The sequence below is a fragment of the Raphanus sativus genome, chromosome 2 (genome assembly GCF_000801105.2).
Source record: "Raphanus sativus cultivar WK10039 chromosome 2, ASM80110v3, whole genome shotgun sequence".
Classification (NCBI taxonomy): Eukaryota; Viridiplantae; Streptophyta; class Magnoliopsida; order Brassicales; family Brassicaceae; genus Raphanus; species Raphanus sativus.
In genome coordinates this window covers 10,913,317-10,927,172 of record NC_079512.1, presented here as the reverse complement: position 1 = coordinate 10,927,172, position 13,856 = coordinate 10,913,317, and the positions used below count along the sequence as shown (strand labels likewise).

The window sequence follows — 13,856 nt, the reverse complement described above, 5'->3', positions numbered from 1 at the left end:
CTCTTCACAAACATAGATCATCTCTTTTTGAAAGTCTTTGCGTAAATGGATGATCATCAGTTTGCATGGATACTATAGTACATTTGAAAATGAAAGAATAATAAAATTTTCAGTAATTTAGATATGAATCTCAGAAAAACGCTTAAACTGGTAGAAACAAAATCAACACTTTGAGCTGAAGCACAAATGCTTAACATACGGTGGGCAACATCACATGCAAAGGTTGCGACCCTACCGTCAATTTCTGGACGATGGTGTTTACAAATGCAACTGAAAAGAAAATGATTTTTTTCCGGACAAGATTGGTATAATACATAAGAAGATTTTGATGGTCTAATAGAGGTAAGAAATGTCAGAGCTAGTTTTTTTCCTTTTCGTATGGAGGTGGAAACACTACTTTGAACAATGGCATGTACGAGGAACTTATGTCAGTTTCAGGTCACGTCTGCAACATATTGTTCTAATTGGTGAAGATAGTTTTAAAGCCAAGAAATGGTTTCGAAACCGGAAGAAAGCTTCCTTTAACTCAGAGATCACTCATGTACTACGTATGCAAAATTCAAAGGCTGATAATCTAACATGCAGTGTCAGAAAACAATTGTCTTTCGTCGTTCATATAAAATAATGTTATAAGATTTTATCTTAAACAAGTATTAAGATTTACCATGTGAAAGCAACATATTCTCTCTGTTTCTTAATAAATGTCAATTTGACATTTTTCACAGAGATTAAAAAAAAAGTGTAATAAACTAATATATCGCTATTTAATACATAATTAATTGAATGAGAATGGTTTAAATAAAAATCTACAAGTTATTCTAAAATGTGAAAAATTGATTTAATGGACAAAGTTGCATTGGAATTGTAGAATGACACTTATTTTAAAACAAAATTAAAAACAGAAAATAACAGTTATTGTGAAACAGAAGGAATAATGAATTTATATTCTAAAGAGAAGAATTTATATTCTAAATAAGAAGAATATATGTTTAAAGTTTGTAGAAACTGATTAAACTCTAAATCTAGCTTTCGTCTTTTTAATTGAACAAGGTTATTCATCCGCTCTCATGTGCAGGCATGAATATTTTTAAAAAGACCAAAATATAATAATTTTGAATAATATTTTATTAATTTTATTTGTATTTGTTTGTGTATTTATATGATATTTTAATTAAAGTTTTATTTATAAGTTATTTAGCTGTGGTGTTATATTTTTGTGCAGTATATTTTACTTGGCCATGATATATATTTATAAAATTCTAAAATCACTGATATAAATTAATCTTAAATGTGTTATTTATTTCTGATTCACCTTTATCAACTTTCTCTCAAAACAATCTTTTTAAGACATTTGTTTTCCAAAACCTAAGGATGTTTATTTTGATCTTGCATATATCTATAGAAAAACAAAAAATTTCTAGATGGAAACCATGAAAGTTGTTTTTTTTTGGAGAAAGCCATGAAAATTGTTTTCCTACATAGAAACATAGTTATTTATGAATAATTTTTTTTATGAACGATGGATGATTGACTGATAGTTTATATTTAAGTCGATAGTTTAGTAGTTAGAATTATGAGAATCAGTTATTTATTTATGCTTTTGGAGAAATTCAGATAGTATTAGGATCAAGAATTTATAATGTAAAAATAAAAAGAAAATTGCATAAAACTGTGTGGATATTTTTTGTAGAAATAAAAAATTGTATAACTATCAAAAATTTATATCACATAGTTTTCTTTTCTTAATATCCTAAGAATTAAAAAATTGAAATTGGAATTTATATTAAATTGAAATTGAAATTGGAATTGGAATTTCTTAGCATTACAATATTATATTTCTAATATTGTAATGTTACCATTTCTTAATATCCTAATTTTTACATTTTAATTATTTCCAAGTATTTTTAAGAAATGGTAACATTACAATATTAGTAAATATTATATTAAACATATATTTGAAATAACATATAGTTTTATATTTAAATTATTTCGAATTATTACATCCATCTAAAAATAAGAAAATTAGAATAAGTAAATATAAAGTAAAAAATAAATATAGAATATAAGAAATGAAAATATTACATTGAACATCTATTTGAAAAAAAAAATATTACATTAATATTTATGACACGTGGTATAATTATTAAGAAACAGAAAATAAATCCTCCTATATATTAAAAGAGAAGTACAAACGCCACGTGGCGCTCACACAGTTCTTCTCACGAAAATTCTCGCGTTTCTATTGGTCGATTTATTGTAATTATTCTTTTTGATTTATTTTTTTCATCGACCTTTTAATTGGAAAGTGACATTTATTGACAAACGCACTAATTATTTCTTGCGCAAGAATCGTAATCAATGTCGACCATTAATCATAGCTTGCAGAAGAATTTTAATAAATGTCGACTAATCATTAAATGTCTTAATGGGAAATACGTTTTATATTTTATTAGGAAACTAATTATTATCAACATACATTATTTATATTTTTATTTGAAAACTAATTATTATCAACATACCTTATTTATATTTACTACTTGCGCAAGTTTCGCATCGTATAAAATGCATATTCGTGATTAATTTTACAAATTTATTATGTTTATCTGTTAAAATATTATGATATTTTAGCTTATCATGCAAGCTAAATCATTGAGAAACGTCAACCAATTTACTATATATAAGACATTCACAGTAGAAGAAACGAAGCAACTGACTTTTTATTCTGAACTTTTTATGTTGATATTGTTTTTGTTATTTTACATCATTAAACTTTTATATATACATATTTCATCATAGCTGACTTTTCTTTTGGTTTATATGCAGATGTCCTATTATAACGATTTCACCACGATGCAGGTTAATTTTTTTATCTCTCTATATGATTTGATTAATCGTAGATTTATTTGAAGCAAGATCATGACCGTAATGAAGACATGATCAGAAGTGCTCTTCGTGCTATCTCATCGTTGGATCGAATCAGGTTCTCTTTCCATTTTATGATTTTTCCTCTCTTTTGCGTTAACATTCAAACTAATCTGTTCTTTTTTCTCATTTAATTAAATGAACAGTAGAGTGGATTACAACCACAAGTTCAAGAGCTTAATGGCTGAGATGAAGAGGTCTGAATCATTGTGGGGGAAGTATCAGACAATCCGCAATGAGTAAAAAGAGTGTATGTTCTGTTATTTACATGATGAACCATAAAAGCTATCGATAATGTTATAGCCTTGCTTTTTTCAATTTTAAAATCAGCAACAAGTCTGTTCTTTTTTCTTTTTGCCTTTTAAATTTTCTTTTTGTCGCGAGGGATTTTATAGCCTTGTTTTATTTGGCTTTTCAATGGTTGCTGTTGTGCTTTCATACTTATGATCGAATTTTAAAAACGAGTAGAAACGTTAACTTGGTGGTCTCTCGGAAAGTGAAAGCCTGAGAAGCTTGGACTGTATGAACTATGAATTGCTAATTTCATTAATCATAACTTGCGCAAGAATATTAATAAATGTCGATCATTTACATTAATTGCTAATCTCATTAATCATAACTTGCGCAAGAATTTTAATAAATGTCGACCATTTATATTAATTTCTAATCTCATAAATCAAAACTTGCGCAAAAATATTATTAAATGTCGACCATTTATTAATGTCTTAATGGCATAATACGATTTATATCTAATTAGGAAACTTATTATTATGAACATACCTTACTTATACCTTATAAATTTAATATATTTCCTTTAACCAATTGCTCTCATTAATCATAATTTGCTAATCGGAATATTACATTAATTGCTCTCATTAATCATAACTTGCGCAAGAATTACAATAAATACTTGTTTTAATAAGTTTCCTTTTTACAAATTCAGAATTAAAATATTTTCATATGTATTTTTCTATTGGTTTTTTAATTTACAATTTTAGTTTATATATGCGCAGACCAACGATTATGACGTTTCCTCATGTGGATCCATATGTACTTAAATGATCATATCATCCAAAACACGTAAACTACAATGTAAGTTTCATGCTTTGTTACTTTCTCTATGTTTTTCAGATATATAAACAATATAGTTCTTTTTGTCATTATACAATTTATCATATTATAAAATGTATATCTTATAAATTCATATATATAAACTATATAGTTCTTTTTGTCATTTTTATCATCATAAACTATATAGTTCTATGTCAACTATATTATAATTTGATTGGCTGATTTATTTTTATAATTCTTGCGAAAGTTTTAATCACATTTATTGATATTTATTGAGAATCTGTTATTCTTGTACAATGGGGTATCACATTAATTCGACTTTTAAATCTTTCTAAATTTTCAAAGTCGTTTTTAATCTTGTTGCCTTATTTTAAATAAATCTAACTTGCGCAAGAATACTAATATTTAATTCAAATCAGTTTATGATATTGTATATTTAATAACTTTATTTATTCTTGCGCAATGTGATATCACATTAATTGGACTTTTAAATCTTTATAAATTTTCAAAGTCATTTTTAATCTTGTTGCCTTATAATTTGATTGGCTGATTTATTTTTTTAATTTTTTTTATTTTTCTAAAAACCTATCCTACGCCATCTATTTCTCTCATCTCCTTCTCTTTCTTCTTCTCGATTTCACTTTATACTAAAACAAAACTAAACGGAGTAAGGGAAAGTTGGGAACACATATCTGCACATTTTTGATAGATCATGCATCGATTATTATTATTTTTTCTTGCGCAATTAATATGATCTCTTATGAATCTATTATAAATGTAAGTTACCTTATTTATTTGAATAATTCTTGCGAAAGTTTTAATCACATTTATTGATATTTATTGAGAATCTGTTATTCTCGCACAATGGGGTATCACGTTAATTCGACTTTTAAATCTTTCTAAATTTTCAAAGTCGTTTTTAATCTTGTTGTCTTATTTTGAATAAATCTAACTTGCACAAGAAGACTAATATTCGTGTAGATGCTTTGCATGATATCTATCTTGGAAATTTCGGTCTCCTGAACAAGATAGAGACCTTTATGACTAATATTTCGTTGGTGGAGTTCCCAACGAAATATATCATTGAACACAATTCCATTAATAAATTGTATGAATATATTATTTGATACTAACTTGTCGTGCAATCATATTTAAACACAATAATAAATATGATACCAAGTTGCGCAAGTAATCCACATTGAAAATAAGGTAAGTTATTAATAAAAAATTAACAATTTATAAACATGGTAAATTACATTTAAAATCGTGAAGTAAATACTCTTGGGATTCAAATTACTGTTAAAAGAATGTTTACATTTTTGTATTTTTCAAAAAAAAAGGTTTACGATGAGGGGGAGACAGAGAGGGAGATTTAGTGTTTTGGGTATACCCAATGATTTACAGTTTAGTGTTTAGGATTTATCCAAGGGTTTAGGGTATATCCAAGAATTTAGGGTTTAGTGTTTTTGGTTTTTTACCCAAGGGTTTAAGCTTTGTCCAAGGGTTTAGGGTATAGTGTTTATTGTTTACGATTTACTTTTTTGTGACGACTTTAAAATTGTTAAAAAAAAATATTCTTTTCGCAGCTACTAATATTTTTTATTTATTTTAAAAACTTAACACAAATATTATTATTTTATTTATTATCTTTAAAAGAAGATGTACATTAATTGGCAAACTATGATTAAAAGAAGATGTACAACATTCATCTGTTTGACATGTTTGACATGTTATTACAACATTTTATCTGTTTGATTTCTAGGAAAGGTGATCTTAGAACATTAAGATACCTATTATATTATCATAAATTGATCTGCAGTAAATATGATATCAACTTGCCAAAGCAATCCGTATTTAATATAAGGTAAGTTATTAAAAATTTAAAACCAAATTAACTAAAGGTAAATTATTTAAACAAAGTAATAAATATGATACCAAGTTGCGTAAATAATACACAATGAAAATAAGGTAAGTTATTAATAAAAAAATTAACAAATTACAAATAGGAAAGTAACACAAATTTGAGAAAGAGAGAGAGAGAGAGAGAGAGAGAGAGAGAGAGAGAGAGAGAGAGAGAGAGAGAGAGAGAGAGAGAGAGATTTAGTGTTTTGGGTATACCCAAGGGTTTACAATTTAGTGTTTAGGATTTATCCAAAGGTTTAGGGTATATCCAAGATTTTAGAGTTTAGTGTTTGAATTTTTACCCAAGGGTTTAAGATTTGTCCAAGGGTTTAGGGTATAATGGCAGCTAATAATATTTTCATTTATTTAAAAACTTAACACAAATTATTATTATTTTATTTATTATCTTTAAAAAATGTTGTACATTATTTGGCGAACTATGATTAGTTGGTAATTCACCCAAGAAAAATTCATGATAAAATATTAAACTAGGAAACATTCCTATATAAATCAAAATTGTGGTAGTTAAAAAAATAATCGGTGAATTAAAAGAATGTTTATATTTTTATATTTTTCAAAAAAAAAAAACCGCGGGTTAAACACTAAATCTCTCTATCTCTCTCTCTCTCTCTCTCTCTCTCTCTCTCTCTTAAATAGATACAAAATATTCCGTAATATTTAACCCGCGGGTCCTGCGAATTACCTGCAAATTTGGGCGGGACGGGTGCAGGTATTTTGAATCTTTCATTGCGGGTCATGCAGATCGAAATTATGAGTAAAAAAACTATGTGACCCGCGGGTTGGCGGGACGGACGGGGTGGGTCGATCCGCAGACCCAGCTCTACCCGTATAATTTGAATTTGTACAATATCCGCACAGGGTGCGGGCCGGCCAACTAGTAATAAGTAAATATACAAGATAAGAAACAGAAATATTACATTAAATATTTATCTTAATAAAGCAAGAAAACTAGAATAAGTAAATATACAATATAAGAAAAAAAGAAAATATAAAATTAAGAAATAAAAAACTAAATTAAACTTCTATACGAAAAATATATAGTAAAATAAATAATAAGTAAATATACTATATAAGTAATAGAAATATTATTTAATATTTATCATAATATTAGAATAAGTAAATACGCAATATGAGAAAAATAAATAATAAGTAAAACTAAAATACAAAAATATAAATATTACACTAAAAATCTAAGGTAATATTATCATATGATAAAAAATAGAATAAGTAAAGATACAATATAAGAAAAAAGAAATATACAATATAAGAAATATAAAACTTAATTAAGCATCTATCTGAAAATATATGGTAAAAATTATAATAAGTAAATATACAATATAAAATAGAAGAAAAAAATTAACATGATGTCAACAAAAACAAAATTAACATCTACCTGAAAAATGTATAGTAAAATAAATATACAATATAAAAATAAAATATTTAATAAATTATAATATTAGAATAAAAATACAAAAAATAAATACTAAGTAAATACACAATAAAAGAATTAGAAAACTACATTAGACATATATCTGAATTTTTTATAATAATAAAATAATAAATAAATATTCAATATAAGAAATAGAAATATTACATTAAAAATTTATCGTAATATTACAATTTAAAATAAAAGAAAAACATTAGGAGAAGTAAATATACAATATAAGAAAAAAATAAATAATAAGCAAATATACAAAATAAGAAAAGAAGCACATTAAAAATCTATCTGAAAAATGTATAGTTTTAAATTTTTATTATTTTCAGTATTTTTATAAGTAAATATATAATATAAGAAAAACAAGCTTACATTATAAGAAATATAAATATTATATTAAGCATCTATCATAGTATTATCATTTGATATAAAAGCAAGAGAGTTATAATAAGTAAATATACAATATAAGAAAAAATAAAAAATAAATAAATATACAATTCAAAAGTGAGAAAACTAAATTAAACATTTCTTTAAAAATGTATATTAAATAAATAATTATGAAATGTCCACATCAGAATACAAAACAAACATCAAAAATAAGCCACATGACATTATTACTCTACGCCTCATTACCGAATTATTAAAATAAGTAAATATACAACCAAAACAATTTATTCATAACTCTTAAAGCCCCTCTAAACCATTTATTCGTTACATTGCAATCTTTTTCAAGAATACTATATATGTGTACTTTGAGCAAGACAATCTAAAACTAATATATTAAATCATAATTAAGCATTTAACGAATAAAATATATCAATGTACATAAGGGAACCAAATGGAAAACAACCGCAAGTAAATTGTCAACATAGCTCAACTACAAAGGTAAAATCTCATTGTCCATAACATAATCTCCCGTCTCCAAGACTACCATATTCATAAGCCGAGTACTACCGACCAAAAAAAAAACAAGAGCTTATCTACAATAATCAACTACACAATTTATTTACAATCTAAGCATTAATATTATAAATAGTGTTGACAATTTTACCACAAAACTAATATTTCGTGCTTAGCGAAAAAAACCCATTAATACAAGTAAAAAAAATACACAGCTTCTACTAACATTTCAAGTATTCAACCAAAAAAAAACAAATGATATACTATATATAACAAGATGTAAATATACCAAGCAGCAATGCAACCAAAATAACAGAATTATCAAGAAAAAGTATAATATATTGAAATAGATAATTGTAAGTTTAAGTATTTAGTTACATATTTAATTTGAATTTTGTATTATAATTGTAGTTTGAAGTATTTGAACCTCTAAATTTGGTCTATATTCAACTTGCACATAGGAAAATAATTTATCGATGTATTCAAGAAAAAACATATAAGAACGAAAAATGTAATTCATGTTTTATACTAAAATCTACATTCTACTTATTATCATAATTACCATAATTAAAGTAGAGTAAACATTAAAAACATATGAAACTATTATGTACTGGTAAACATTTTTCAATACTAAGATAAACATGATCTATAAGAAGAATAACAAATCATTTTAATTTAAAATAAGCTTAACATTTTAAAATACTCATTAAATTGATAATATATTTAAATATGTAATTATTTTGGTTAATTACCCTCCCGTAGGGCGGGTCAAATCCTAGCTCAGTTCACTAAAGGTATAAACAATCGTGAGAATTAACGTGAGCGCGCTACGTAGAAAAGTGAAGTGTCAAATAATATTATAGAGATATTTAAATCTTTTGAAATAAAAAGAAAAAAAAAACAAAAGAAGAATTTCAAAAATAAATACTAAAGTAATATATTGCTTTTGCTCAGAAAAGAAGAAGATTTTTTTACCTTCTAAGACACATTTTTTCTTTTGAATTACTGGTTTAGACACTTTCAACTTGGGCAACATTATCTCTGTACAAAGTCATCTATGCCCTCTTTTTAGACTACACCACACTTTACTAACTATAGGGGAAGTAGCCCTGGTTAGACATTTTTTAATCTTTTTTTCTTTGTTGTCGGACAAATCAAGACACACAGTTATTTGATTTCTCTCTTTTATTCAAAAACAGTTCCGATTCAATCTCCAACTCTTCTACTTTCCCCCATTCGAAGAAAACCCTTTTTTCATCGATTTCCAAAGCTCCGTGAGTTATCCCCTAGTCTATATTTGAGAAGTGATTTTGACATGTGTCATCACCATATTAATTTTGACATGGCTTGAAGTAAATTATGACATGGATATTTACATTTAGTGTTGATTTATATTTAAGATAATTTTTTAAAATATGGTAATAACTTATAGATCATTATGACATATTTACATTTAATATTGATTTATATTTAAGATAAGTTTTCAAAATATGGTAAATAATAAATTAAATAGAAATATAATAATAATTAAAATTTCGAAATATTATTTATCTATATTTTTATAATTTTAATTACAAAAACAATTCTTCAAAATACTATGCATTTTAAGAATAATTTTTTAAATAGTGACATGGACATTTACATTTATTATTGATTTGTATTTTTAGTAAGTTTATAAAATATGGTAATAACTCATAGATCATCATTAATATAGCAATAAATAATATAATGTTATAAATATAAATATAAAATTATTTTGGAATTTTCAAAATTTAATTCTATTTTATAATTATTATTACTAAAACAATTTTTCAAATTATACAGTTTTTAAATGTAATTTTCTAATCCAATACTATTAGTTTATTTTTAATATCCATAAATTTTAGAAAATTATTTAGTTTTATATTTTGATAATTATACACTTAACAAAATTTTCTTTTACATTACAAAATTTGATTTAATATATTTTAACAAAAAGATATAAATTAAATAATATTTCAAAATTGTAATTTTTATATATATACATATATATTACTAAATATACATTGAATAAAAAATATTTTCTGCACATTGTGCAGGAAAACACCTAGTTTAAAGTAATTGTATTGATATTGTACCCAATGTTAAATCATTTTCTAGATCCACCTTTGATCCTTTACCATTGTTATGGTAGAAGTTTTTGGTTTAAGTGACAGTTGAGATAAAATTAGTATTTATATGATGTGGTTTCGGGTCTGAATATTAAAATATAATGTTTCTATTATAGATATAATTTTTTTTGTTTTAAAAAGTTCTGTTTAAAATTCAGTAAAATACAACTGGGTTGAAAAAACTTCAACTGAATTAGAGGCTGTTTGTTTCACCATTTGTCATCTCCATTCAAATGATTCTTTTGTATGATCTATCCAAATGATTCATTCGGATTTTTGTACCTGTTTGTTTGTCCATCCAGATATCTCATCTAGATGAATCATCTAAATGAATAATATGTTTGTTTCTTTATTTTCATTTCCATCCAAATGAGTTTAGTAAACAAATTACCAAAATACTCTTGTGTTAATTTAATCATATGGTTCATATTATTTTTAACTATATTACATATAATTATTTAGTTTAATATATTTATATTAGAATTATTTCAAAATTAACAAGTATTTTGCGGTTTGGGCAGGAAAACAAGATTTTTCGGTTTTAGCGTGCAAACGCATTTTTGGTTCTGGCGGAAAAATACATATTTTCGATTTTGGCGAGAAAACACGTTTTTGGGATTTTGGCGGGAAACACATTTTTGCGGTAACGAGATTTTTTAGTTTGGCAGAAACACGAGATTTTTCGGTTTTGACGGGAAAACGAGATTTTTCGGTTTTGGCGGGAAACCGCATTTTTGCGATTTGGGGGCATGATTTTGCGATTTTTGCGGGAAGACGCGTTTTGCGGTTTTTGCGGGAAAACAAGATTTTCGGTTTTGGCGGGAAAACGTGTTTTGCGGTTTTAGCGGAAAAACGAGATTTTTCGGTTTTGGCGGGAAAACATGTTTTGCGATTTTTGCGAAAAACAAGATTTTTCAGTTTTGGCGGGAAAACGATATTTTCGGTTTTGGCGGGAAAACGATATTTTTTGGTTTTGGCGGGAAAACGAGATTTTTCGGTTTTGGCGGGAAACGAGATTTTGCAGTTTTAGCGGGAAAACGAGATTTTTTGCGGTTTTGGCGGGAAAACGCATTTTGCGATTTTTGCGGGAAAACGAGATTTTTTGGTTTTGGCGGGAAAACACGTTTTTGCAATTTTAGCGGGAAAACACGTTTTTGCGATTTTTAGCGGGAAAACACGTTTTTGCGATTTTAGCGGAAAAACGAGATTTTTGGTTTTGGCAGAAAACGATATTTTTTTTTGTTTTGGCGGAAAAATGAGATTTTTCGGTTTTGATGGAAAAACGAGATTTTGCGGTTTTAGCGGGAAAACGAGATTTTGACAGAAAACGCATTTTTGCGGTTTTCGCAAAAATGCATTTTTGAGGTTTTGCCGTGAAAATTTAGTTTTTAGGTTTTTACGGAAAAAATGTTTTTGTGGTTTTGTTAGTTTTCATATGTGACAAAATGATATTATGTTCAGATATGTAATTTGCGAATTACATTAGGGGTATAATAGACATTATACCAATTTGAATGAACCATCTTCATTCAAATGATCCAAATTAGTTCAGCTGAATGAACTTTAAAATTAAGCCTAGATTTCCAAAAGTCATCCAGATGATCTATTTGAATGTGTTACATTTTTAGTACTTAAACAAATAAAACTCTCATCTTCATCCAAATAGCTCATCTAGATGGAGAAACAAACAGGTTCTTATTGTATTTAGTTTAGTTTGAGTATCCCTCTTCCCGCGCCGCCGATTGTGATCGCTTTACTGAATTGGATGATGACGGGACAGCCTTCATACCTCCGGGAATCACTTGGAGGGTCATCGCTTTACCGAGAATTTTGTTACCTGGGGAGGTAGTATAAGATGTAGTGAAGGGTTTAAGATGAGTAATATAGCTTGAAGGCTTCGAGATTTCCGTTTTGCGCTGTGGTTATGCCTGCTGCTAATCAGAGAATTGCTCTTCTTCAGCAGGTAATGAAACAGTCTTTGTTCTGTCTCATCAGAGATTTTATGGATTTGGGTCTTCATTGATTGGCTATGAATGTCATTTGAAGATGAAATTTAAGCAACTTCGAGATTGTTATTACTTCTCTTATGTGATAGGTCTTTTGCATAAAATTATAAGGAACTGCTTTGAAACTGTGTAGTAAATACTATCTTATTGAGTGATCACTAAGTATAAGATTGTGGAGATATTTAATTGATTCTGCTTTTCATCATCTGTGATCCAGTATCGCAGCAATTCTGCTATTATTGTAATGTGGTATGTCACATGAGACGTAGCTCTAAGTTTTTATTATGTTCTTTTGTTCCGTTTGCTTGTGGCAGGTGAAGGGACTAAGAACTCCAAAAGAAATGATTGCTATAATGCAAAGAGTTGTAGAAGATAGTTCACCTGTTATTGTAAATGCTAGGGTTGAGGCAGAGGAAAGGAGAACCAATTTGCGCCTGAGAGAGGAACAAGATGCTGCTTACAGGGCTGCTCTTGAAGCCGATCAAGTATGATTCTCACTGATCAAAACCAATTTGATTCTCACTGATCAAACATCTGAAAACTTGCGTTCTTTAGACTTGGGGGATATGAGAATATCTGAGAACGTTCTGATTTTTGGTATAAGTGAACCGTTTATATATGCCTTGGAATGTAGGTTTTGGTACTGTTTCCTAATGGAGAAAGAAAAGGGAGGAGGTTTGAAAGCAATACCAAGATACAGACATTGTACGACTACATTGATTCACTTGGAGTGCTGGATATACAAGAGTATAACTTAAGAACAAACTTCCCAAGAACAGTGTACGGAAGAGACAAAGATTCAATGTCACTAAAAGATGCAGGTTTGCATCCTCAGGCTAGTCTCTTCATTGAGATCAACTGAGTTTCAGGTTTCTTTTTTCCAGGTTTTTAAATAATTAGTTTGTTGCTTTACTGATCCAATGAACATGATTTCATATATACACATATTCAGAAGAAGTGTCACATTTTAATATATTTAGTTCTTAGATACTATATGTATGTATTTAAGAACCATGTGTCACCGAAATGTTCTAAAACAACCAAATATATCGAATGTGTTGAATATAATAAGCACAAGCGAAAACAACAACCTCAAAGTGAAATTTAAGTGAAAACGGTTCAAAGATAATCTCATAGACGGTCAGAGTAGAAAGAATGCAGTTTCAGTCAGACCATAGAACTTAAATCAGGAGAACTTTCTCCAAAGCCTTTATGAGTTTTGTCCCCAAGAATCAACTGAGCTTTCTCTTGTCTCATACATTCCGTCAAAAAATTTGGTTAGGTACGAGGTTCTTTAATTATGGTGATTAGGTTTTTGCACAAATGAAAGAAAAAAATATTCATATATCATAGAGTTGTTGGATGATTACACGTTTCGAAGGTACCAAATAAAACATTTTTTTGTCGGCAAGTACCAATAAAATAAAATTCGTTGACATGAAAAAATGT

General features: G+C 27.4%; 1 pseudogene; it reads left to right on the top strand.

The window, feature by feature from the left end:
• Positions 1-4,857: 4,857 nt before the first annotated feature.
• LOC108839048 (plant UBX domain-containing protein 10-like) lies at positions 4,858-13,269 on the top strand (annotated as a pseudogene).
• The last annotated feature ends 587 nt before the right edge of the window (positions 13,270-13,856 follow it).